The 23,507-nt window shown below is 43.3% G+C and overlaps 1 protein-coding gene across 2 annotated transcripts in view; it reads left to right on the plus strand.

Annotated features, from left to right (window-relative positions):
* The first annotated feature begins 3,995 nt into the window (after positions 1 to 3,995).
* The window catches only part of b3galt1b (UDP-Gal:betaGlcNAc beta 1,3-galactosyltransferase, polypeptide 1b), a 102,298-nt gene continuing 82,786 nt past the window's right edge, over positions 3,996 to 23,507 (plus strand). The window contains exon 1 of one of the 2 annotated variants that reach the window (XM_036545691.1): positions 3,996 to 4,056. The gene's annotated coding sequence lies outside the window, so the exon portion shown is untranslated. The remainder of the gene's footprint in view (positions 4,057 to 23,507) is intronic. The other variant, XM_036545692.1, reaches the window with a different exon arrangement.

The following is a 23,507-nucleotide window of genomic DNA, read 5'->3' on the forward strand; positions in this document are numbered from 1 at the left end:
GGAGACTGAGATGCCGTAATGACTATATGCCCACTGCTGTCTGTGGTCCTGCAGCAGCCCTGACCTCCTGAGACTCCAGGGAGCTTAACAGACTTGGAGGTCAAAGAAACAAGAGCAGCTCTTCACTCTTGCACCGCCCCTACTAGCCTGACTCACCAGGGCCCTCTGCTGGTGGCTGCAGGTGAGACAGGTCAGGCTGCCTGTCAATCAGCCCTACATGGAGATAGCGATAAAACCATTCAACACAATCCAGTAACAAATATAGTGGCCAATCAAGGCGAGGGAAACCAGGATCAGGTATCATAGTACATTATACAGTCCTGTTGTCATCAAAATATTTCCCTGTTGAAGCCCCCATGTGTGTTCATGAGCCTGCAGGAGTTCAGGGCAACGCTGGGGAGGTGTGGGGGTATCAGCTGAGGCCTCTCTCCAGCGTGACTGAGCACACACACAGTAGCACAGTGATGCAGTTCACACACTATAACTGTGGCCCTTTGTGGATGAGCATCGGGAAAGAGTCTCAACAAGAGCATCCGAGACATCATCACCACACCGTACAGCGGCAGAAATTCAGCCCGGGTGACCTGAGTATTGATCCCTGCTGCTAATGTTATGTTCCTATCCACATGTCGGGGCCTGGAGCTCTATGCGATCCCACACAACTGACGATGGGTTACACTACCCTGCACTCGGAAGCCAGGAGAAGCCGAATACATTTACCTGCTAAAAATAGGCTGGTTGAGCGCAATGCTTCCGTTAGAATGTAGTTGTCAATCAAAAGAAAAAAACACCTAAATTTGGACCTAAATATTTCTGCTCTTTTGATTTTGCACTTTGGTGCACTTTGACTCAAAAACCATAATGTTCAAAACATGATAAATTATACACAAAAAGACTGCTGAGACTTCATCGGACCCAACTTGATAAAATTTTCAAAATAATGTCAAGGAACAAGGAATAGTAACTGGTCAAGCCAACAAGTGTATTATAGATCAAAGACCTCACTTAAACAAGTGTGATAAAATTTTGCTGGTGAAGAGAGATTTATGTATCGGCATTATCTGAAACAACCGAATGTGACATGAATTTCAGGCACTCTTCAGGGCAATTTAATAAGGACACTCAGAAAAATTAAATGCAAAAATAATTAAATATAAAATGATACATCTTAGACTGACTGAAGTTAATGTGATTGAATTTAGAGAAGAAAATGCATGGAAAAATAATGAGCACATTAAAACAATCATTTAATAATAATATTTAATAATATTTCCTTAATGATGCAGGGTCATCCTGGAACATTTTAGTCACATTCAAAAGATCAAAGCATACATCCTATACATTATTGATGAATCAATGTCACTGCGAAAGTGTTGACATCATGACAGCGACACAGAAAACGAGCACCTAGAGGATATTTCCCCTCTTTCCTCTTAAGAGCATTCTCATGTTCTCTTGTTCTGTGTTTTTGTTGCAGAGACGTTTTCCAGATGCCGGCATCCCCACATGCTCAGTGCGGATGCAGAAGGACGTCAGAACTGGGGTGCCTCGCCTGGATACAGTATACCTATTCTACTCAGGGGTCCTGGCCATTGTTGATCATGAGTTGTACCTCTTGTACCAGTGTATAGCAATTGTTGAAATGACTATGTCAAAAAGTGCCTGTAAATCCGGCAACCCTGGACACTGACATCCCTGCCCTCAGTATTGTACTGTCTTCTTCTCCTCTGCACTGTGCCAATTCCTAAACCTTTCTGCAGCTTGCACCCACACTCACTGGTGCAATAACCTGCCACACCTGTACAACTCATTTGCACGTACGTAAAGTATGTTACCAAATACGGCGTGTTACAAATGTGCAAGGGAATGAAATGTGTTTCTCAAGTTTGGCTTGTTGGCTGCGAGGAGATTAGGCAAATGAAATGAATTTTTGGTTGATTATTTGGGAATATAGCCTTCTGTGGAAATATCGGAGCCGAACTTGTTTGTTGCGCTTTTGAAGCCTCAGTGTATATTAGATTAGATTATGTAAGTTACACTCCTCTCTTACATAACACCAATTAAAAATGCAAGTGTTGCTGTGGGTACAATAAGCAAATGAATTTGGTAACATAATTACGAGTGCCTAAAGCAGGAGCACACTGTGTTTTGGGATTACAAAATAATGATCAAAACAATAAAGAAGACCTGTTCATATCCTGCACAGCATGCACCAGTCAGACCTCTGTCCTGAATCCTGTCAAATGTGCGAAATCTCCACAGATGCACAGAATCACTTCCAGACTCATTCTAGTGTAGTTGACGTCAGTGGCACTATCATAACACTTACAGTATTGACTTTTTTTTACATATTGCTGAAATATGTTTTCCTATATGATCTTGTATTGCTTACCGTATGGCTAAACTGTGTATCGAATTATTACATTGGCATTGCCAGCTGAAGTCTACTTTGGCTCCCAACATAAAGCCACTCCACTCAGATACTTTCCAACGGATGAATACATTTGGTAAGTACAATCCTAATGCCTCCCACACAGGTGATAGTTCTGGCCATACAGGCCGGCTATTGGGACGTCTCCATAGCAACAGAGTCCCTCAGGGACCATGCCTCCGAGTCCACTTGACTATGGTCCTCAGTCCCATTGATGGAGTTCTGGCAGGCCCCTGCCTCCTTACCCGCATCGCTGCCAGCTTAGAAATAGGCACTCACTCATTTTTAACCCTCTCCTCTCCTTGCATACCTTCTTTCACTTTCTTGCACTCTGATAGCAGACACGCCTGCCTTGGCCCCACCTCCCTGCTCCACTCCTCAGCCAATCAGACATTTACCTCCTTTCAGGACCACCCCATGAACCCTCCCTCCGGTGTCATCCCCTGACCCTGTATTTCACCCCTGTCCATGTGGCGCTGTGTGTCATACACTCTCACACAGGGTACCGGAGACAGTAAATGTGGCTTGATTTACTTTTTATTTCGTGTGCATTTATCTGAGTTGATAAATTCAGATACTTCCATGAAATTAATAATTTAAAGGGTTTGATATGTAATTTCACTGCTTTTTTCCCCTCATACCTAAACCTAATCCACATTTTATACAATTATAACATAAAGTGCAAAGCATGCAGAGACATCATTATGACAAAATTTAAACTTGCTTCAGGCTTCAAGAAAATCAAAGTATGTGTTGTGATAACTAGGATATTTTTCAGTCATCTAATGAGGTTCTGAATAACTGCCTGCCTTTCTTCTTAACAATGTGCAAATACTCTAATCAAGAAACAGAAACGTAGCTGTGGTGTTGTGCATTTAAATAATGCTGTATTTCAGTTCTAATCTGAAACAAACTCTGTTAAATTGCCAGATAATTAATCCTGTGTACTGGCTGACACATGGGCGACTTTCGCTCAATTGTCAGCGTCAGAGTGGAATTAGTAGCAGGAGTTGCGTAATTACTGCGGGGGTGGGGCGGAACTGCATTATACGGATCAAACCTCCTCGCTTTAATTGACCAGACCAGGTGGTGTGAAATCGACTTCACTAAGAAAAGGTTTGTTAAGGCAACTTAATACAATATCACGTTTTTTAAAAAATGTAAAATGCTAACAGTTTATTCTCTGAATAATTTACCTGAGCCACTCAGTGAGAAAACTGAACTGAAAGCGTTTAAAACCGTCTTTGGCTGAGCTCACATGAGGTTTTCCTTGTATCAGAACTCAACTTCCACAAACAACTGCTTCGAAATCCAGCCATGTAATCCGGATTCTTTGTGCTGTATCCAAAGACATCCACAAGTGAAGTACGGAGAGGAATTGCCCGTTTCAAACAAAGACAATCTATCCTGCTGAATAAAGTAGCGCTCTTTCTGCCGGACGGATTGGCTGTGATGCCACTCGCGATGTCTCTGATTGGGCGGTTCTCTTGTCAGCCTCTGCGCCTCGCCTACATTCTGCTATCGCGCTTCCTCCATACACGTAGCATCTCGCAGCGAGATGCTGATCGAGGGACAGTCGTAGCATCAGCACCAGTGGTGTCGGCGGGATGGAGACGGTAAAACCGGTAGGTACGGAATGTTTACTATTGATGCAGTCGCTGTATGCTCTGTGCCTTGCATCAGGACCATATGTGACATGGCAAGCATTCTGAAGAGGCTTTCGGCGTAACCTTCACATGCAGTAGTAATTCCGTCTTATTTTAATAAAGCGGGGTCTTATCAGAGGAATACGCTTCCTTTGGTGACTCTTCTTCAGCAGTGGATTTCGTACTGTTTAATGATTTTAACTAACCGTATTGGCGGGTTTCCCTGTGTCCTCCACCGGACGCGCACTCTGAAGGGATACTGTGTGTTGGACTTTCACTCGGTGCTGCGCTTGGCTCCTGAAGTGAAGGTTTTGTCTGCTCATGTTCAGTTTTTCAATATTTGTCGCTCACAAATGGTTTCGATAAAAGACGAAGTGTATCTTTCCCCTTCTTTTTACTGCGTGTCAATGTTGGACAAATGACTTTGTCACGCTATGGACCGTTATCCTTCACTCTTGACTGTTCTGAAGGGAAATTGCGCTAGTTAAAAGTGGCTGTGGATGTAGTTCTCCGCTTTACTAAAAATAAGACTCACAGATATATCGAACGTGATGGACAGAAACATATTCCATATTGAAAATTAGTTGTAATTTATGGACGGTATATAAAACAATGACGTTAGCTGCTTAATCTTAAATATTTATAACAAAGAAAGTATATGTTACATATAATTAATGTTAGATTAATTACATATGTCACATGGAAATGTTGAATAAGTGGTATGCAATATTTAGCCACCCAACACAATGTTGTTATTCACAAGTAATACACGTGGAGCGTGTGTGAAATATTAAAAGACTGAACATTAAAAATGTACGGTAGTATTGTCTGTATATTATTTCTTTAAAATACGAAAAGTTTGCACTTTCATGTATTACAATAGTTTCGTTTTGAAGAGGTTTGAAGGTGTTTCAAATGCCTTTGTTAACGCATAGAACATCCTCCGAAAGGCTGGGTTTGTCGCTTGAGGATTTCACGTTTGTGTCGGCGTAGCCTGGTAGCGTACACGTTACTGCGAATGCAGATAGGTAATGGGCTCTTTTTTCTTCGAGTCGAAAGGTAATTGGTTCATGGCAGAAATGTGGACGTATTATGAGGGCACGTTGGAAGCAGACGGCATCCTTTCGAAATGTCACTGCTGTTCATATCCCGAAACAAGGTGATGTTTAGTGAAGCGTGCTTTTTGTTTTGAAGCGCCGAGATTCAGATTTGAAAGGCAAGCGGCAAGCCATCCGGCGCCGTGCCGCATACTGCCCCGGCAGACCCCGAACATGCGTCTCTCCTGTGCAGTGCACCCCGGGGATCCGGGGTCTGACAGCCCTGTTTCTCATTTCATTTCCACCGCAAAATAAAATACATCATTGTTATTACGTTAGTGCTCCATTATATTAGTGGGCATACACGCGCTTGTATTGAACTTGAAATATGTGAAGTATTGCGGAAAACTATTATAACTATTGCATTTACGATATAGATTTTTTTCACCCAGTCACCCGATCAGGGACGTAATTGATAGGCATGCCTTAGCATTGATCTATCAATACTTTATATACAGTGACGGGAACGGATTGCATTTAAAAATTATTTAGATTTTTACTGTAGTGCATTCTGTCATGAATAGAAGAGGAGAATGCTTTTTATACATAGTAAGGTATATTTAAAGAAGCAATCAGTTGGTATTACTCGGATACCATCATGTAACCTATTTCATTAATGTGCATGTAAGAGGTGGGGCATTTACAATGAAGTAAGTTTTGGGGGAAATGAACTGTAAAAGGTTGCATATTTTTAATGACATACAGCAGCTTTGCCCGGGAGTTTTGAAAAATCATCTTTCACCACAGAGACGCAGTCAGTCCTAAACTTGCAGCCCACTGCCACGCATTACCGTGCTGCTGTCACGAGGACAGCTCCCGTTAGGAATGACTGCAGGACAGGAGTGTCCTGGCACCACTTTCAGCAGAACAGTCGGGCTGAACACGGTAAACACTGTGACACCCTGAAAAGTCACAGTTAACAGTGGTATCATCGCACCGTTATTGTCTGACCGTTACAGCTGTGGTGAGCTAAAGCTTGGCTGGCGCTTGACTGACTCCATGCAAAACTAAGTGTTGCTGGAAGTGGTGTTGTTGGGCCAGTAGGGGGCAGTCTTCCCTATGGACTTACCAGATCACCAGCGTCTCAGTGTAGAAACAGGGACACTATAATGTATGAAACCCTGGGTGGGTGTTACATGCTGGTAGTGGTTGAGGTGAGTCTCTGCACCCCCTCCCCTAACAGTGAATTGTCATCTTCATCATTCATCATCATCATCATCATCATCATCATCATCATCATCATCATCAACATTGACCTTCTAACTATAACTGGCCTGTAACTGTAACTGGCCATTAGCTAGTAACATAGTTAGTAACATACCACAATGCAAAACTCACACATGTCAAAACACATCATTTGGAACATTTTTTGTTCTTTGTGCATGTATGTGTGTGAATAAAATCTACTTGGAAAACTACAACAAGCAACTGAAGCAGCATGCATTTTATAAGGTTGAATGTTGTTTAATCAGGTGAGGTTACTTTTTATAGTGTGTTGCACATTTTGTTACTTTTTAGCTGTATGAACAAATCTTTTTTTGGCAGAACACTTTGCCATTTTAAACTGGAACATTTGATACATTTTATGTCCTGACAAGGCACTATATTCCACAGCAGTATCTTACATGGGCAGGATGTTCCTTTCCTGATCAGGAATGATATGTCTTTGGAAAGACGTTGCTCAGGGCAGATAGATCCTTTCATTAAAAAGCAGGGTACTGAGGTCCGACCAGTGACGTTTCTGTAACAAATAAAAAATAAAGGTTTTGTTTTTGTTTAAATATCCTTAAGGGCCCATTTGTGTCTGTTAAATGAAAACGGGGCAGTTAAATTCAAATGATGTTTGGTAACGACCCTGAGAGGCTGTCTGAGATCTACGAGATTTAAACGAAAGAGACAAACATCACGGAGGCGGGCTTTGATGGCAGAAGGGGTGATATAGAGGCATCAGAGCACAGCGTGGCTGAGCTGCGACCAATCTGGCAACCGCTCAATGCTCCTGCACAGCTGGGCCCTTACACTGATTGATTTGATCTCTTATTGGACAGCCAGGCCGACGTGTGAATGTTAAAATCAGTGCAAATTTAGATCGTATCAGCTGGATTTTGGCTCGGGTGCAGTGTGTCACTTCGCCGGGCTCTCTCATCCTGCAGGGATGAAGCTGGTTTATTTGATTTGACTTGTCTTTTATCGTAAACATTTATTTCAGCTAGACTGATGGTGACAGCGTTGCTCACACTAAATTTGCGCTGGCAAAGCTTTCATGCATTGACTGCATTGTTGTGCTCAATTAGTTGTGCCAAAAGGTATTGAACTGAATTCCATTGAAAGATCCCCTATTAAACTGTTCTCAATGGGAGTGGACTCCTCCCCATGTCAGTGTCTTTATATGATTTCTGCACGTCTTGCGGAGCTGATGGACTGGAGAATTGTACCTCTGGCTGAACAGCACCAACACCCAAACGCCACAGTGAGAGAGAGGAGATAGACAGGAAGCCAAAAACAGCAGCCATCTTTTTGAAAGGTTTCCTTTGGGTAGCAGCAATGCTCCGATTTCAGTTTGAACAGCCTGGAGCGTTACGCCCACAGAAATGTTTTTTTTTTTTTTTTTCTGCTCCTTTTGCTCTTTGATTGTTGAGTTGCATTACAGATGAAACTTACCAAATCTCAGCTGGGTATTTACAGTAATTAGAGTAGTATTTATTATCAAGTTAAGCCGAGCCCTGGTGTCTGTCCACACCCACCACAGGGTAAGGTGTGAGTAGCCCTGTTATTGATATAATGCACCTAGGGTTTTTAGCAGCTGTTCTCTGCTGCTGTATTGGATCTGAAACTTTTGGGTAAGAACCAGAGACCAGGGTACTATCCTCTCCAGATCCCACTTCTAGCATTAAAGTACCTGGCCGAGCCAGTGGAGTCCAGTGCAGTCATAAATGCATTGAAAATATTGTCCAAATCATCCGCTATTGTGTTCAAATCTTGATTTCTTTCAGCGGGTGGGTTTGTGGAATGTTACCTGTACACCCGAAGCACAACAATTTATGCACGCTTTAAATAAAACGTGCTGTATGACCTTCCCAAAGCACATCTGTTCTGAGATTTACAGCAATGTCACAATTGCCTTCAAACACTAATTAAAAAAAACATAATCTAAAGACTAATTAAGCAAAGACATGCAGACCAAGAGTGGTAACATGCCAGTGTAATGGGTATATTCTCTTCCTGTGTGCAACGATATGAGATGCAGAAGTCGGCCAGCGCTGGGCTGGAGTCAGTAAGGCATGTGGGGGAAACCTTTAGGGACGTAATAAAATGACCTAACTATAAGAGCTCTTATTATGTGTTGTTCCAGTTATGTTTTCACTCAATACTGTCCTTTATTGTTTTTCAGAAGAACAAATATAATTGGGATTCGGGTGCAAATGGGTGCACATTGCCCCTTAGCTTTGCCTAAATGATATTTGGCAGTCTGTTTAGTGTCTAATGGTCTTATGGCCAATAAAATGATAAATCATTACATAGCATATCTGCCTGCTGTAGCAACATATTTCTTTTTTTATTAAGTTTGAATCCGCACTATTATGCACATTTTGTGCTTGGAAAAAATATGAGCTACATATGCTGCCAAGTATGGATCTGAATTCAGTTACAGGTTGCATGCATTTCACCATGCCTTTTATACAGAAATGCAACCAATTCTGTACATATATTGGCTGTAATCCATATTATGTATTGATTTGTTTGTGGAAAAAATAGCACTGTTGATTTTGCATGTGGACACCTTTTGCCCATTGCCACTGGCTAAGGATGCTGGGCTGTTTTATTTTTGTCTTTGGGCTCCTTTGCCATTAGAGTTTTTGATCTATGATTATCGATTGTGGGAAAACATGTTTGTAGTGTAATGAGTGTTAAGAATACTTGTTAAAGGACATTGGAGTTAATCTGATTTGTGAATCCAACATGAACACTGTTCATATCAAACTTTTTTTTTTTTTTTGGATTTTGTGTGACGATTTGTAGTAGTGGATTTTGTAAGAAGTGGAACTCAGTCAAAGGACTGCTGTTGATGTTTCTTTGAGGTCTGCAAATTTCTGTTGGGAAGATGATTTTCCAACCATATGTGCAGTCAAACAAACACTGGAATTTTAGTGGCAAATGTTTATTCTTGGATAAAATATACAGTGCATTTAAAATCAGTTCATATTTGTATATCCTACCTCTCAGTTTGTGTACTTGCTATGAATTGTATTGTGCGTTAGCATTCAGACAGACCTGCTGTTGAGCAGACTTTCTTCTGGAGGGACTCAGTGGTTTTTTGGTTAAACTGTTGCTCGCTGGACCTTGGGGGCGTTTTGCAGTTCCTCCTGTGGAACATCAAAACGTCCCCCTCCGATTGCATAATAGCAAACTCGCCTTGGCTGTTTTGATAATATCTCGTCCTTAATGATGTTGGGGTCAAAACGTGGGAGAGGGTTTCAGAGTAAACAGTCTCCCCTGACTGATGCTGCTTTTTTTCATCTTTCACTGGAAGCTTTAGATCATTAGTCAGTGGCAAAGGAAAGTGCGAATCCTTCATATTTGTGATCCTGATACACGATGATTTCAATTATGTTTGCAGGCACATTCTGTGCTAGGTAATTTCTGCCCTCTGTGCCAGAGCTCTCCTCTTCCTATTCAATGGCTGGATGTAACCAGGGACTTTCCCATTCCACTGTCTCTCCCTCTTTACTCTGTATCCCTATAAATGTTTGAATGAGAAATGAGAGGTTGAAATAGTCTTATTTTGACATGGAGTGCTTACTTCCATGTGATTTTTTTTTCAGCTCTTCAGATTTCAGCAGATCTGAAGGCTGTGGGTCTCCCTTCACTGCTGGGGAGGAGAGGATGTGTCATCTGATGCCGTGTTCGTTTCTGCCGATTGTTCACTTCTAACATTTGACACGCCCACATCTGAGGACTGTTTGTTTGGTGAAAGCGTTCTGCTTCCATTTTAGCAGGGCCCTCTTTAAGGGACGTTTGTGGAGCAGGTGGGGGTTGAAGCGGGGGCTACAGATATACAAATGGAAGTTTTTCCTTTCCTTGTCAGTCCTGGAAGGGTCAGTCTGAAATGAAAAGAATGTTGCCCACTCTGAAATTCCACCCAATGTGTTTATGCCAGTCATAACTCCATGGCATCATTATATACTGTAATCCCGTTCCCAAACTATGGCAGCTAGCAAGCTTACAGGTCTGGCTCATGGTCTCCCTGACACCCACATGCATGCGCACACACAGTATGTCAACAGCCTCTTTTTCCACCATTTGTTCTCTTTTGGAGTGCCTTTGCAGGGAACTAAACCCGCCTTTTTAATTAGTGGTGCAGATCCAGTTCCTCGACTCTGATATATGGATTGCAGCTCGAAAATCGGCAATAACAGCTGGGGTTCATCGATTTCTCCCTGCGCATGGACAAGCGGTGATTACAGGCAACTGCGGAGTCAAAACCCTCAATATGAAACCGATGCACAGGAAATAAATCTCACAGTGCTCGCAAAGAAAGAGACACAATATTTAATCTGTCTGAATTCTGCCTCCTGTGAAATTGCCCAAGGAATATCTACATGTAAATTCATTCGAGCTCATTTCCTGAACTGAGGCTGTCTTTGCAACACACTGGAATAGAAGGCTGCGTTCCCAAACCCCTGTCCAGCGTTCACCGGGTTTCTGCAAAGTGAGCTTTCCAGCTAATTGGGTTTGATTTAGCTGTTAAGTGAGCAGCGGTTTTTATTTGACTTTACGTTTTAAACTGCAAAGGAAAATGTGCGAGAGAAATCGAATGTTTTATTGAAGGTGTTTTGTGTTAGTACAAAGACAGAGCTGTGCACTGAACAATATTCTTCCCTTGGACAATTTTGGGGCAGCTCTCTCAAATAAGGCAAATTATTGGCGCAGTTAATTGTTCAAGGCTTGACTGAACAACAAATTGCTTTGAATCAATAAAGTTGGATATTTGTCTGTATTAATAATTTGTGGAATGTGTTCAAATAAATAGAAACCACCTACAGAACACCTTTACTTGTACCCTTCCATTAGTGTAAACATGTTTCCAACAGCCCACCTCTGTAAGAAAGAGAGACAGCAGATATTTTAGATGTTAAGGCCAGATGAGAAGAAGATTCAGCTGAGTCTCACTCGACAGAAACACATTGTGTTCTGAGGTCAAAGGTTAGACCTCGACACCGACTTCAGCTAACGCAGCCCTGCTATGTTTTTGCGGCACCACATTGCATGTACACTGCTTAGGAATGAACCCGATGCCTCAGTATGGTTGGATGTGATGCAGAATGTGTTCCAGAGAATGAAAAAAAAAATGTATCCATCTGTGGAGTGGAAATAATGTTGAATGTGCAGGAAACACCTTGTCCTTTCGTACTTAAATAATTATCATCAGAGAGTTATGAAACCAGTCACTGGCATAAAAATAAAATGGCTCATAACCTAGAATATTAACTTGCTGAGCAACACTTTTCCCTAAGTGCTAATTCCTGGAAACACTACAGAAAAGAGCCCTGATTAAATTCTCCTGGACAAAGTCTCCTTGACAATGGCCGTGCAGTACCTGCCGGTGCTGAAAGATGCAAGGCTGTACTTTAATGAAAGCAGAGGAGGCTACGTGCTCAAGCAGGAATGACAAAGCCATGAACACCGAGTGAGAAGCATCTACAGCGCTGTTGTGAAAAAATTCTAAACCCAAGGACAGTGGCTGTTTGGCTGTACAGTTCCAAGCATGCATGAGCCAGGTCTTGTAGGAGTGTGCTTCATCCGACTGAATACATTCCCTGAGGTTCAATTTCAAATACACATTTGCATTTTCCAGAGAAGGTTAATTTGGATCTCTGATTAGAGATAAAAAAATCAAATGGTACTTGTACGCAACGAAATGTATGAAGTTTCCTCAGAGAAAAAAAAAAACATTCCAGTGTTTTTATGAGTCCCCCCCCCCCCCCCAACTCTATTCAAGTCTGGCAAGTACGCTGAGTCCCCCCCCCCCAACTCTATTCAAGTCTGGCAAGTACGCTGATACGCGTATCTGTGTCTGAGGTTCAGGATCAGTGTGTCTTGATTCGGGTTGGGTGGTATGGAGTCTCTTTAAGCTGTGTCCCCTGGGCGGTGCTGATAATTGGGTTTTTCTGCCGGGCTGCGCGGGTTCTCTGGCCAGGCTGACCCGGTCGCTGTGGAGTTGGTTTCTCGGCTCCTGGTGGCTGACAGGAAGTGTGCCGCTGTAATTACACCAGAGCCCGTTCCTGCTCTCCCAGCTGCCTTCTCTCTCATTGTTCCGGGTCTCTTTGTCACACTGGTTACTTTAGCTGCACACAACACGCGCATTCCAGGCTGTATGAGACACGACATCACATCCCCGATGGCTGCAGCTTTTTGCTGGGTTCCGCGGGGTCCCATCGATATTTTTTTTTTTGTTTTTTTTTTTTTTTGTTTTTTGTGGCTTTCTGCCGCGGGGAGTGAATGTGCTGAATGGCTCCTGCAGTGTCTGTGCCTTGTTATCACCCGTAACTCTGTCCTCTGTGGGTCCATCAATCAATCACCTTTTATTCAGTGTAGCACCATTCACAATCAAATTGTCACAGGGCAGCTTTCCAGTGCATTGCTATGGAGGGAATTAAATATACACACACACACAAACACAAACACAAACACAAACACAAACACAGGCACGCACGCACACACACACCCTTAGTAGACTATCAACCACTGCATCCACCAGCTGAAAAAATCACGTCCGCTCCCCATCCTGCTTATTAGTTCCTGTTGCATGTGTGTCATACACAGTCTGCAGCTACTTTTGAAATCTGAAATGCATGCACTACAAGCACAGCAATTGCATATATGCTACTGGGAAACACGGCCGCAAGCGGTGTCTCCCTCATTAATGACAGCGAGAGAGCAACACCATGACATCTGTCAAAACATGCTGGGAAGGTCGAATTTATGAGCAAAACAAAATATGTCTTCTCAGTTTCATGCTTACAGCACATATAAAACAACCCTGACTAGCACATTACAGTACAGTCAATGCCAGTGCTGCCAAGGCCAGGGAAAGGAGAGAAAGTGAGATGGACTGTTCTGTTGTCTAACTGGTGTATCCCAAACAGTCAGTAGACTAAATGGTAATGCCAAAAAATTATTCCTTCACCCTTTAAAAAAATGATATAAACTCTTGGAAATATGAGGGGAAAGATATGTGTCATATACAGTACACAGGTCACTGTGTGCGGTATCAGTGAGAGTCAGTCTCAGTGCCGTACGGTGATGAGAGAGGGTGTGGAGATTTTCTCTGCAGTGTGCAGAGACTCTGTGTGTCCCCGGGGGCTGGTAATGGATGGTCGCAGCCGTGGGAGGACGGGGAACGGGACCGAGTTCAGGACTCCGCTGTTTGTGTTTGTTGGCCGTGATCCTAAGCACTCTGCAGGACATCGGATAGATTCATCTTCCACCCCCACATGTTAAAAAAAAAATTCTGAATTTTTTTTCATTATGTTTAGTCATCCACATTCTGAGAGAGGGGGTTAATTTATGCCTGTAGCTACAGTAGCTTGAATGTTAAAGAACTAAATTATGAGCTACAACCTGAGGTGCCTCACGCCACCCTCACCAGAACGAAGCCTTTTGCAGCCACTGGGAGTAGTGCTGCATTTTGCTCCTAGGCTATGCCACGTTAAAGCCATTTTTAATTAGACTGGGTAACCTTAGCCTTTCCAATTTAGATTTAGCAGTGCACATAATGGCAATTTGGTCATATGCTTATAGTAAAAGTAATTTAAATAGCATCTTTATTTTTCTGTTTCTCCTCCTTGCTTTGGCTTTCCCAGTGTAGATTTTTATAAGTGCTCCCGGATTTTGGATAATGTTGCCGAAACGTTTCCCGGTGTTTCGCACACCCCTCCCAGACTCCCTCTGGGAGCTGCCCCCAGAGAGTGATATGCAAATATGACATTTGCTTCACTAAATTACATATTGCATCTCCAAAATTGATTTGAAATGAGACCAGACCCAATCAAATCCGGGCTGTCTCTAAGCTCAGGGTAGCTCGTTAACCACCATGGCCCGAAAATCTCCCTGCCAGCACCGCATTGGAATGGGAGCTTCGTGTGGAGAGAAACTGGTGCGGGCAGCAGTTGTTTGCTTGTTCTTGCACAGATGTGGCCATTGTGTGCTTTCTGGTGCAGACAGAGCTATTTTCACCGTCCTTGCTCTTCACTTCATTTGTTGTGAGCAGTATTGTGATGGATAAACTCTGTCTGCACGCCCTAACAGACTCGATGAGTGTTTGTGTATACAGCTCGCTTTTTGATTGCGACTTGAAAGGAGACGATAAGGATGGGTCTGTTGCTGAAATCTGCTGGTAGCAAAGGGGTCTCATTTATCAAATGTGTGTGGAAACAATGCTTCTGTTTTGGTAGTCAGGAGCAGACTTTAGTGTGATCACATCAAAGAGAAATCTCATTTGTCAGTTTTATCTCTGCTTTTGGGAGCCCTGACATGCGTGTGTCTCTTTTTTAGACTGTTGCGGTTCAGCTGGGGTCCTCGAGATCTCACTCCAAGACTCCTGACTGATCCCTTTCTTTGCAAACTGTTCCCCTTGTTTCCCATCACAAAAAAAAAGCTTGGAGTGGCATGCACTGGATTGAATGATCTAAACATTTCAGTGAAACATCTTGTCTGTTGCTGGAAAAATAACTGCAGAATGGCATCCCATTGACCTACTTGTCCTTACAATAGCGATATTATCTGAAGCCTCTTTTGGATGGCTGTGGCATTAGAGGGTATAGGGAGGGGTGCCTCCTTGGGATCAGGGTCCTAGGGTCTCTCACTGTACAGGAGTCTCATGCTGGAGTGCTGTGAGCCAGTCTACAGCCGTTGTGGAGGGTTTGGCAAGCTGTGAGGGCAGGACACAAGGGCTTAGGCTTGCACTGTAATGTGCTGTGCATAGAGGTACAAACATAGCTATCGCATGCATTACATTATTGTCATTTAGGGGATGCTCTTATCCAGAGTGACTTGCATTTTTACATGTTATCCATTTATATGGCTGGATATTTACTGAGGCAATTCTGAGTCAAGTATTTTTGCCCAAGGGTACAGTGGCAGTGCCCCAGCAGGGAATTGAACCAGAAACCTTTTGGTTTCAAGTCCTGCTCCTTACCGTCACATGCACTGACCGTGTGCAACCCTGCACCCTGCGGCCGGGGTTTCCGTGTATAACCGTTATCGCCTCCATGGTAAGCATTTTTATTTCACACTGCTATACTGTAACTCACTAATGAGCTACTGGTCTTCTGCACCCCCTTCCTGAAATCCTGCTGTTCTATGTGATAAAAGCGTGATGTTCACCACCCAGCCACCTTACGACGGCATCCAGGGCATGGAGAACTGGGCATTGCATGCCACATGCCCATTATTAAATGGAAGCATTTCCTGTCCTGGTCATTCTCTGACAGTGCGTTTATGGTAACATCAGTGCAGTCTATGACTCCAGTGGGATTTGGGAACCAGGCAATGCCAGAGAACTTCCCGTTCCTGTTCTTGTTAATGTGTTGATGGTGTATGTAAAATTTGTTGTAATTGTTCTACTAATTGATGGTTGTGTTAGGGCTCACCTGTTGCCAGACTCTTGTTTAAAGGGGGATGGTAGCCAAAAAGCTGAGAGGGGACAACACTTGCTGGAACAGGATGGGCTTGGACAAGGCACTCTCTAAAGCAGGAGCCAAGTCATGGCGTAAATCAGCGGTGTCGTTAGGTCCAACCATTCGCCCCGAATATTTTAAGCCTAGCCCCGAATATTTTCGCTCTGAAAAAGGAGGTGTTTATAGCAAAACAACAGACTGTGTAACAGAGCGGAACTTGACTTGCAGTGTCCGAAGGTGTGATAATATTTATTTATTATAAAGGTCGATATAACCTCCCCAACCTACCGATGCCGATCTCCCTTCAAAAAAAAAAAAAAGCCCTGGGCAAAGCTGAATCCAGTGGCACTGTTACAGTGTCGGCTGATCAGCCAGTCGGTGTTTTGAGTGGAGAAAAAAAAAAAACAATTGAAAGGAACTGGTGCAAAATTGGCTTGAAAAGGAACAAGTATCGGAACCTAATTGTGTGTTGTGTGAGTATACAGAACAAAACAACAACAAACTACCTGAAAAGCAGCGCGAGGCAGACCTCCCGGTCCGAGGCAGCAAAGGTGAGCGCATCAGCTCTGGGGACCTCCTCATGGGCCAGCTGCCTCTGGGCTCCACACCCACTGGTAGCTCAGTGGTGGTTTATTTGACATTTAGTTTAGTTGAGTTTTTTATTGAAAAACAATGACACAAAGACAGCAGTCCAATGCCTGGCTTCATGGAAACAGCGGTGAGCAGGTGGCAATGAAAAGATGAAGCCTTGTGAATCCCAATGATGCAGCAGAGCACAATAAACAGTGTTTGTGAATGACAGAAACCATTGTGAGCCCCCTGACAAAATACCGATTACTGATCTCTCCATCCAGACTGCATCAACTAGCCACAACATCTCCATTCTGTTAAAACTTTCATGTTAAGTGGCTTTTTATAAAGTTTAAGGGCCCACGTCAACACGTCAAAGGTTTCAGTCATTACTGATCATGACAAAAGGAGTGATGAGTTTATAAATGAGACTTAAGCAGGGCAATCTGAATGTGAGCACAGCGTAATTATTCAATGAGAATTTATTTGCATGTAAAGGCGTAATTGAAGTGTGTATAGTTTCATATGGATATTCTTATGAATATTAATTCCTGTATTTTCAGTAACCAGTTTTGATTAGAATGTATATGCACTTCCTGTGCACATATTTCAGTTGTGTCTGCCAAGCGATTCGACTGTTCCTAAACTAGGTATTGTGGGTGTACACGGTCATGGATACACGTACACATACACATTCTCCATTCCATTTATGTTGATAAATATCATATATAAGCGTGTAGAATTGTACACATGAGCTCTATATGCATGGGTTTGTGCGGCTGCGTGTTTGATGAATGAGGTGTCTGGTGCTGAAGCAGACCAAGCCTGTTGCCCTTCCACCATCCTGTGCCCCCTCCTTGTGTGCATTTGGTAAATGCCGTCTGAGGGCTTCAAAGCGAAGCGTGCTGGAATTTCACCGCCAGCCCGTTAGGGAGGGCAGCGGCTTCAGTGCAGCGACCCAAACAGAATCAAACGCGTGGTGTTTAATTTCACGGAGAGCTTGAAAGCAGAGCGCCAGCAGGGCCCAGTGCAGAGAGTCCTTGGCCTGATCTGTTCTCACCAGGAGCCGCTGAGGAACGGACAGCAGGAACGGCTCCTTTCAGCATCCAGCGCTGTCAGGTTTCCGTGGCTGCCCACCGGACGCCCCTAATGTCAGTCCAGCCCATTACTTCAAATGACCTCCTTCCTAATGTGGATTTGTATTTTTATATTGTGTATATTTACAGCTGAGGGAAGTATTAAGCGGAGCGGAGCAAAGACGTTGTAGAATTTGTGATTGGTGGAATGGATTGCATTTCATAAAAAAACAACAATATGTTTCCTAATAGCAATAACATCTTGTTCAATCTGAGGCGAGTGATTATCTGCGAATGAACTGCGATGTACTGCATATTTGTTCCAAAATCGTGGCCGTGGTTTGAATGAAGGAATATGATGTTATTAAGGCAATGCAGATTGCACATTCATACTTACCGTAATATTTGGCATTTTGTGTGGAATCTTCATCGCTCATGCATATTCATAATATTTCATGATGCGCATGATTACTGTGGCTTGCAGATTTTCATATCCAATAAGTTTGATGGCTGCAAATATGAGGTGAAGGAATGCATGGGGGGTGGGGGGAGCTGGCTGCTATAGCCTCTCCCTGAGTGACTCCATTTCAGCTCTAACTGTAACGCTCACTTTGTGATCCTGAAAGGGTGAGGATGTGGAGATCATTTTCGGCTTCTTTAACATCAACATTATGTCATGACCGAAGATTAAAATAATCACGATCGATCGATCGATCACAAGCTCATTGGAAGGAGCCAACCTGACTGTGGCTTGTGTCTGGCTTGTTCTTGCCAACAATGTCCAAGACAGGAGCAGAGCAAATCGGCTTCATTCGGCTGGTGATTGGGGGGCGGGAGGGCCAGTGTTTCCGTGCCTCACTGCTCTCAGGCACCCTGCAACTGGCCAGGTGCCAGCAAGTTGCACAGATGATGTCATTGGAGTAGCACCTATCCTCCAATGAGCAGCCACTCCACTCTGCTGTGCTGAACGGTGGTGCATTTATCATCACAGACCGCGAGTGCAGAGTTTGTTGCCATGAGAGGAGCCGGCTGTACCGCTCACAGATCTAAAACTGGATTGCATGAAGGAGAGAAAGTGTTAAAGACAATAACAGCAATATCCGTTTACATTATAAAATCACCGTGTAGTGGCTCATAAAATGAAAAACAGCTTTGTTCTTTGGTACTGTGTTTTGAAATGGATTGTGCACATGCAGTTTTGGGAAGCAGACCCCCCAGTGAGGGATTGTAGGTCGAGAACAAAACAGACAGCCTGACCAGTGAGATTAAATTATTGACAAAACAGGAAGAGCAGGGGGTAGGAAATGTCTTCCTCTGGTTCCATTTTTTTTGGCAGGTGCTCTCATCCAGAGTCACTAATAAAGCACAGCTACATTAGTTTAAATAATAAGATGAAATATTTCTTATTATAGACAGGACAAAATTGTGTATAGAAAAAAATGTTAATATGTCACATAATACTGTAATAACCAGTGCCATACTATAGTATTACAGTACCACAGTGCTGCAGTAATCAAAATGCCTAGTTTCTCGTGTCAATCTATAACTCAGCACACTAATAACAAACCTAAAACGCTAGAAGGCAAGACGCTAAGTGCTGCAACAATCATGCTGGTTTTCACGTTCACTGTAAAAGATCCCCCTTTTCTGTTTTTGTACAGAGATGATTTAATGCTGAAATTCCATCATGGTAGAGGTGCAGCTTTCAGTACTGAAATCACTTTGTAATAGTCATGCAGCAGCAGTCTCCAAGGCCAACAGCTCCGCTACAGATAACAGGGCAATCAAATCGACCGAGAAGAAAAGGTGGAGGTCAGGGGTGCTCCTTTGTAATTTAAAAACAATGGAAAAATCCATCTGTAATGGCTCACTCAACCACGCCGTTCTGCACTCTCCCGAATTAGAGAGAAGTCATCAGGTATACGTTGATAGAAAAAGATGCTTTAATACTTTCATTTATTTAATATGGAGCTGGACTTTTTTTGTTAATACAGCACCACTTACAACATAGAGAAGTGCTCCTTGTTTCTGGGAGCAAAGAACAATGTCTCAGTTAGCAAGAGCAGGGCCTGCTCCGTTGGCTACAGTACTGAGGCATGGGAGTAATCCAGCAAAAAGATACAAGCTGATACTGAGCTCTGCTAGTCTGCAGGTTCAGCAGATGCATAGCAACAAGGGAAAGAGTTGACAGCCCACTCTTTTGTGCTGTGGACGTGCCCAGCGAGTTAGAGCCGAGCCTTTAACCATATCACGATGGGGGTTTCATTGAAAATTTCTCAGAAGTATCTGCCTGTGACCCAGAAAAGCAGAAGGCACAAGAAGGTATGATTATGATCTATAACCACCTCTGATATGAAGCAAGCCAAGGAGAGCCGCTGTTATCTAATTTTTGAGATGTTATGATAGGGCGAGATGTGGTTTTATATTTGTGCAATCTGTGGCATATCTCTGATATTCATTTTATCATTCCTAGTTAGATAGATAAAATGTTCAACTTTTATTGAAACTTAGCAGTGGTCTTTCGTCCTTGAACCGGAAGCATTTTGATAGCATATAACACACAAACATACACCATACATTTCTACTGTTTTGATTGATATTTTAATGCAGTCTGTGTGATTTTGACTTGAGTAGAGTTTGGGTTTCACTTGCACTGTCGTTCAGACTGTGAATGTGACACAGTGTCAGAGATAAGCTGGCGCCAGCACTTTAATGACATGAGTGGGACAACCAGTGTTATTTTCTGTTCAGTTTTTTCTGTCTGAAGAAATGACCAAGAACCATATTTTCAGTACTGTGTTAAATTTTTAAGTTTGCTTATTAGCTCTGATGATGGCAGCTTTTTTTTTGGTTGATTCTGCTCACCAAAACGATCCCCTTTCATGACTTATTCAGTCAGCATGATTAATTCTACTGTACTTTACTTTATTAGGGCCATGAGTATCAAAGCTTGAATGTGACAGTCATTTACTTGAATGTCTGTGCTGTCCCAAAGAGATGTGTAGTCCACTGTACTGTACACAACCACAGAAGCAGAAACATTCTGCCAATTTTAATCTGACTAATTCAAAAGCACAACTAGACAACTGCTCATTTTCCTGTCAGCTCTGTGCACTGTGATGCCCTTTGCCAGTGAAGTTTTTTTTTCGCAGGCCTACTTTTTGGGCCTCCAGGGTCTTTTTGAGAGTTTGTGCAAATTGAGAATGATGAGACTGCTCTTACCTTTTGACTGTCCTACCCAAACTCTAAGGTGTTAAGTCTCTTCAGGCTTAAGGGATGTGAATCCAAGAGCAACTGGCTTGCTTGTCAGTGGGCTGTAGCTCAATTATATTGAAATGGCCAGAGTCCCTGAAAGAAATGGCCAGAGTCCCGGGTTTGGCAAGTGTTCAAATGGTCAAATAAAAGGCAGATGGCAGGGTGATATGCCAGAAAGGGAAAAAAACAGGAGTGGTCATAAAAAGTAGACAGCTTTGAGAATTAATTTAACATTAAGAATTCTGTCCTGCTGACTGAGAGTAGTACCTGGGGTTGTGTTTGCAGGACTGTTACGGAATTTATAGTCTTTTAATATAATGTTTAAACTTAAAAGAAGCAGCAGCCCTGGTCTGTGTAAAGTATGTAACTGATCCTATTTTCCATGGGTGGCCTGCATGTCCAGTCAGTCCTTCTGTCAGATCTCTTTGTACTGGTGCTGAATGCTGTGCAGGCTTTAGGCCGTGAGTTTTATGTATTCTATTTTATATCCAGTCTTTGGTAAAGGCTGAGCGTTAAATTGCCCTTTATTGCATCTTACAGTTTGTTGAAACTCTAATTGGCAAGGGGAATTGCCCAATTCACTCCTTGTTGGATCTGAGCGATTTCCTGTTCACTTGGCACCACTGGCAGGTCTTTTGTGGCCTTTAAGGAGACTGTGTATTTAAAGTGGGGCAGTGCAATTTAGCAGGGGAACGGCACAGAAAGAGAGAATTCACGAAAAGAAGGTCTGAGTTAGACTGTGCTTTGGTGCCATTAGTGTTTGCTTTTCCCCGATGCTGGGAAGCACGTTGTTAAAGGCTCGTTTATATCACCCTGAGACGTCGCGGAGAGGTTACACGAGTTCATCCTGTGGTCACAGCTGTGTCTCAGAGCCAGCCGAAAGAGGCCGTTCAGCTGGGAGTTCACGGCTGACTCGCGTGAAGTGCATTTCACTTATTATCAGTACGGCGTAATTATTATGTTCTGTCTCGGGCACGGATGTTCCGACATACGCGTCTTGAAATGTTACCATAGTGAACATCAGCTTGAGCTTAATTGGGGAGTAGCCAATAGCTACTAACTACCAAGTGAGGCAGTCATAATGTAGATCATCTTCTGGTGCGGCCGCCGGAGGGTCACTGCACTTGAAGTGGTGCACCAGCTTTGACATGATCTCGGACTTTCCTCGGGGTTGGTGCATACATTTGTAAGAGATATAATCATGAGCAAAATCTCTAATTCATGTCATTATTTTTGAGATGTGGTTCATTGAGGTGGTCATCCTGCAGGATATTGTAGACTGCACTGATATTGGGAGGGTCAAGCCAAAGTCTCTCCCGTTTCACCTGGAATGACTCTGGCCCTTTCTGTTCAGCCACCAGCTGACTGCAGGCATGCTCACCTGCATACACAGTGCTCATCTAGTACATGAAGTGTATGTGGCAAGGCTTTCAAATTACATATGAGGAAATTCACATAGCTGAGAAGGTGAACAACCTCCTTTTTTCTCTTCATCTGTGGCCACTTAAAAAGTGGATGAGCTTTGTCTTTGTCCGCTTGCCTGGATTTGATAGGTATTTTGATGTTGGAAATTGTGATTTAAAAATAAGTGGTATACCAGATATTTAAGCATATGACTCTTGAACAAAATATAAAAATACTGTACAAAATTCAGAATATCAAAACACGGTGAGCAGTTTGGTCTTCATACCATTTCTTTGTTTTCCTCTTTTCCGTCTGTCCCGATATCTCATCAGTGTGCGGCTGCAATCAGCACGGTGGGAGAGCAGCACTGTGTCAAAGAAATGGAAAACACTCTGCCTGCCAGCTACGCTGCTTAGATCCGCCGCCTCCCGCTGCAGTATTGAGTGGCTCTGTTTATTGGGGGTGAACGCGGGAGCAGCCTCGGACTAAAAAGCAATAACTCTGTGGATTCGGAAGGAGGCTCGGATCCCTGCCCGGCCCTCAGCTCCTGCCTGAAGATGCTCGTTACGAGCGTCTCTCTCCCCGCTCCCTTTGCCAGCTCCCCACGCCGGCTGCAAACTTTCACAGATAAATTAAACTGGGGAGCGTGCATCCCCAATCTGCTGTACTTGATAAACCCTTAACCTGCCTGCAAATTGTGTTTTCTGCTGTGCTGTGGTACCTGCCCACTCTCCGCGTCGCTGCGAGGGACTTTCAGCGCCATCGCTGCGTGTGAACGCTGTGGCCGCAGTTCCACGTCTCTGTGCGGTCTGTGTGCTCTGCTGTGCACCTTGCATCTTGCACTGTGAGTTGCCCTGAATGAGCGTCACATCAAGCAATTAATGAAGCAGTAATAGTAACACTATTAATAATAACCACACTAACAGTGCTGATGGCACTGGCAAAGGGAACAGTTAGAGCTCCTGTCTGTTATCAGAAATAATGCGGCATAATTGCCATAAACAATCTGTAATTGTTCATAAAATGACATAAGGGCTGGTGTTAGAAGTCTACATTGCATTTTGCATTTTTCAACCAAGGCACTCAACCTCATTTACACTCACTCTAACCATCCCATTCTAACAGTGTATCTGCCATGTAATGAGTAACTCCACATCCTGATTTAAACTGTGCTGTGAGTAACGCTCCCTACTTTAGGACTCATTTTGCTCGCCTCCCTCTCGCTCTCTGCAGTAGGAGTAGGTTTTTGGAAGGCTCTGGCCTTTAATGCAAGATTCCCTTGCTCCAGTTTGCAGGACTGAGAATCTGAGGGAGGTTACCGCTAATCTGTTTAAATGAATCTCACCCAG

This window comes from Megalops cyprinoides, chromosome 14 (assembly GCF_013368585.1).
Source record: "Megalops cyprinoides isolate fMegCyp1 chromosome 14, fMegCyp1.pri, whole genome shotgun sequence".
In the NCBI taxonomy this organism is placed as follows: Eukaryota; Metazoa; Chordata; class Actinopteri; order Elopiformes; family Megalopidae; genus Megalops; species Megalops cyprinoides.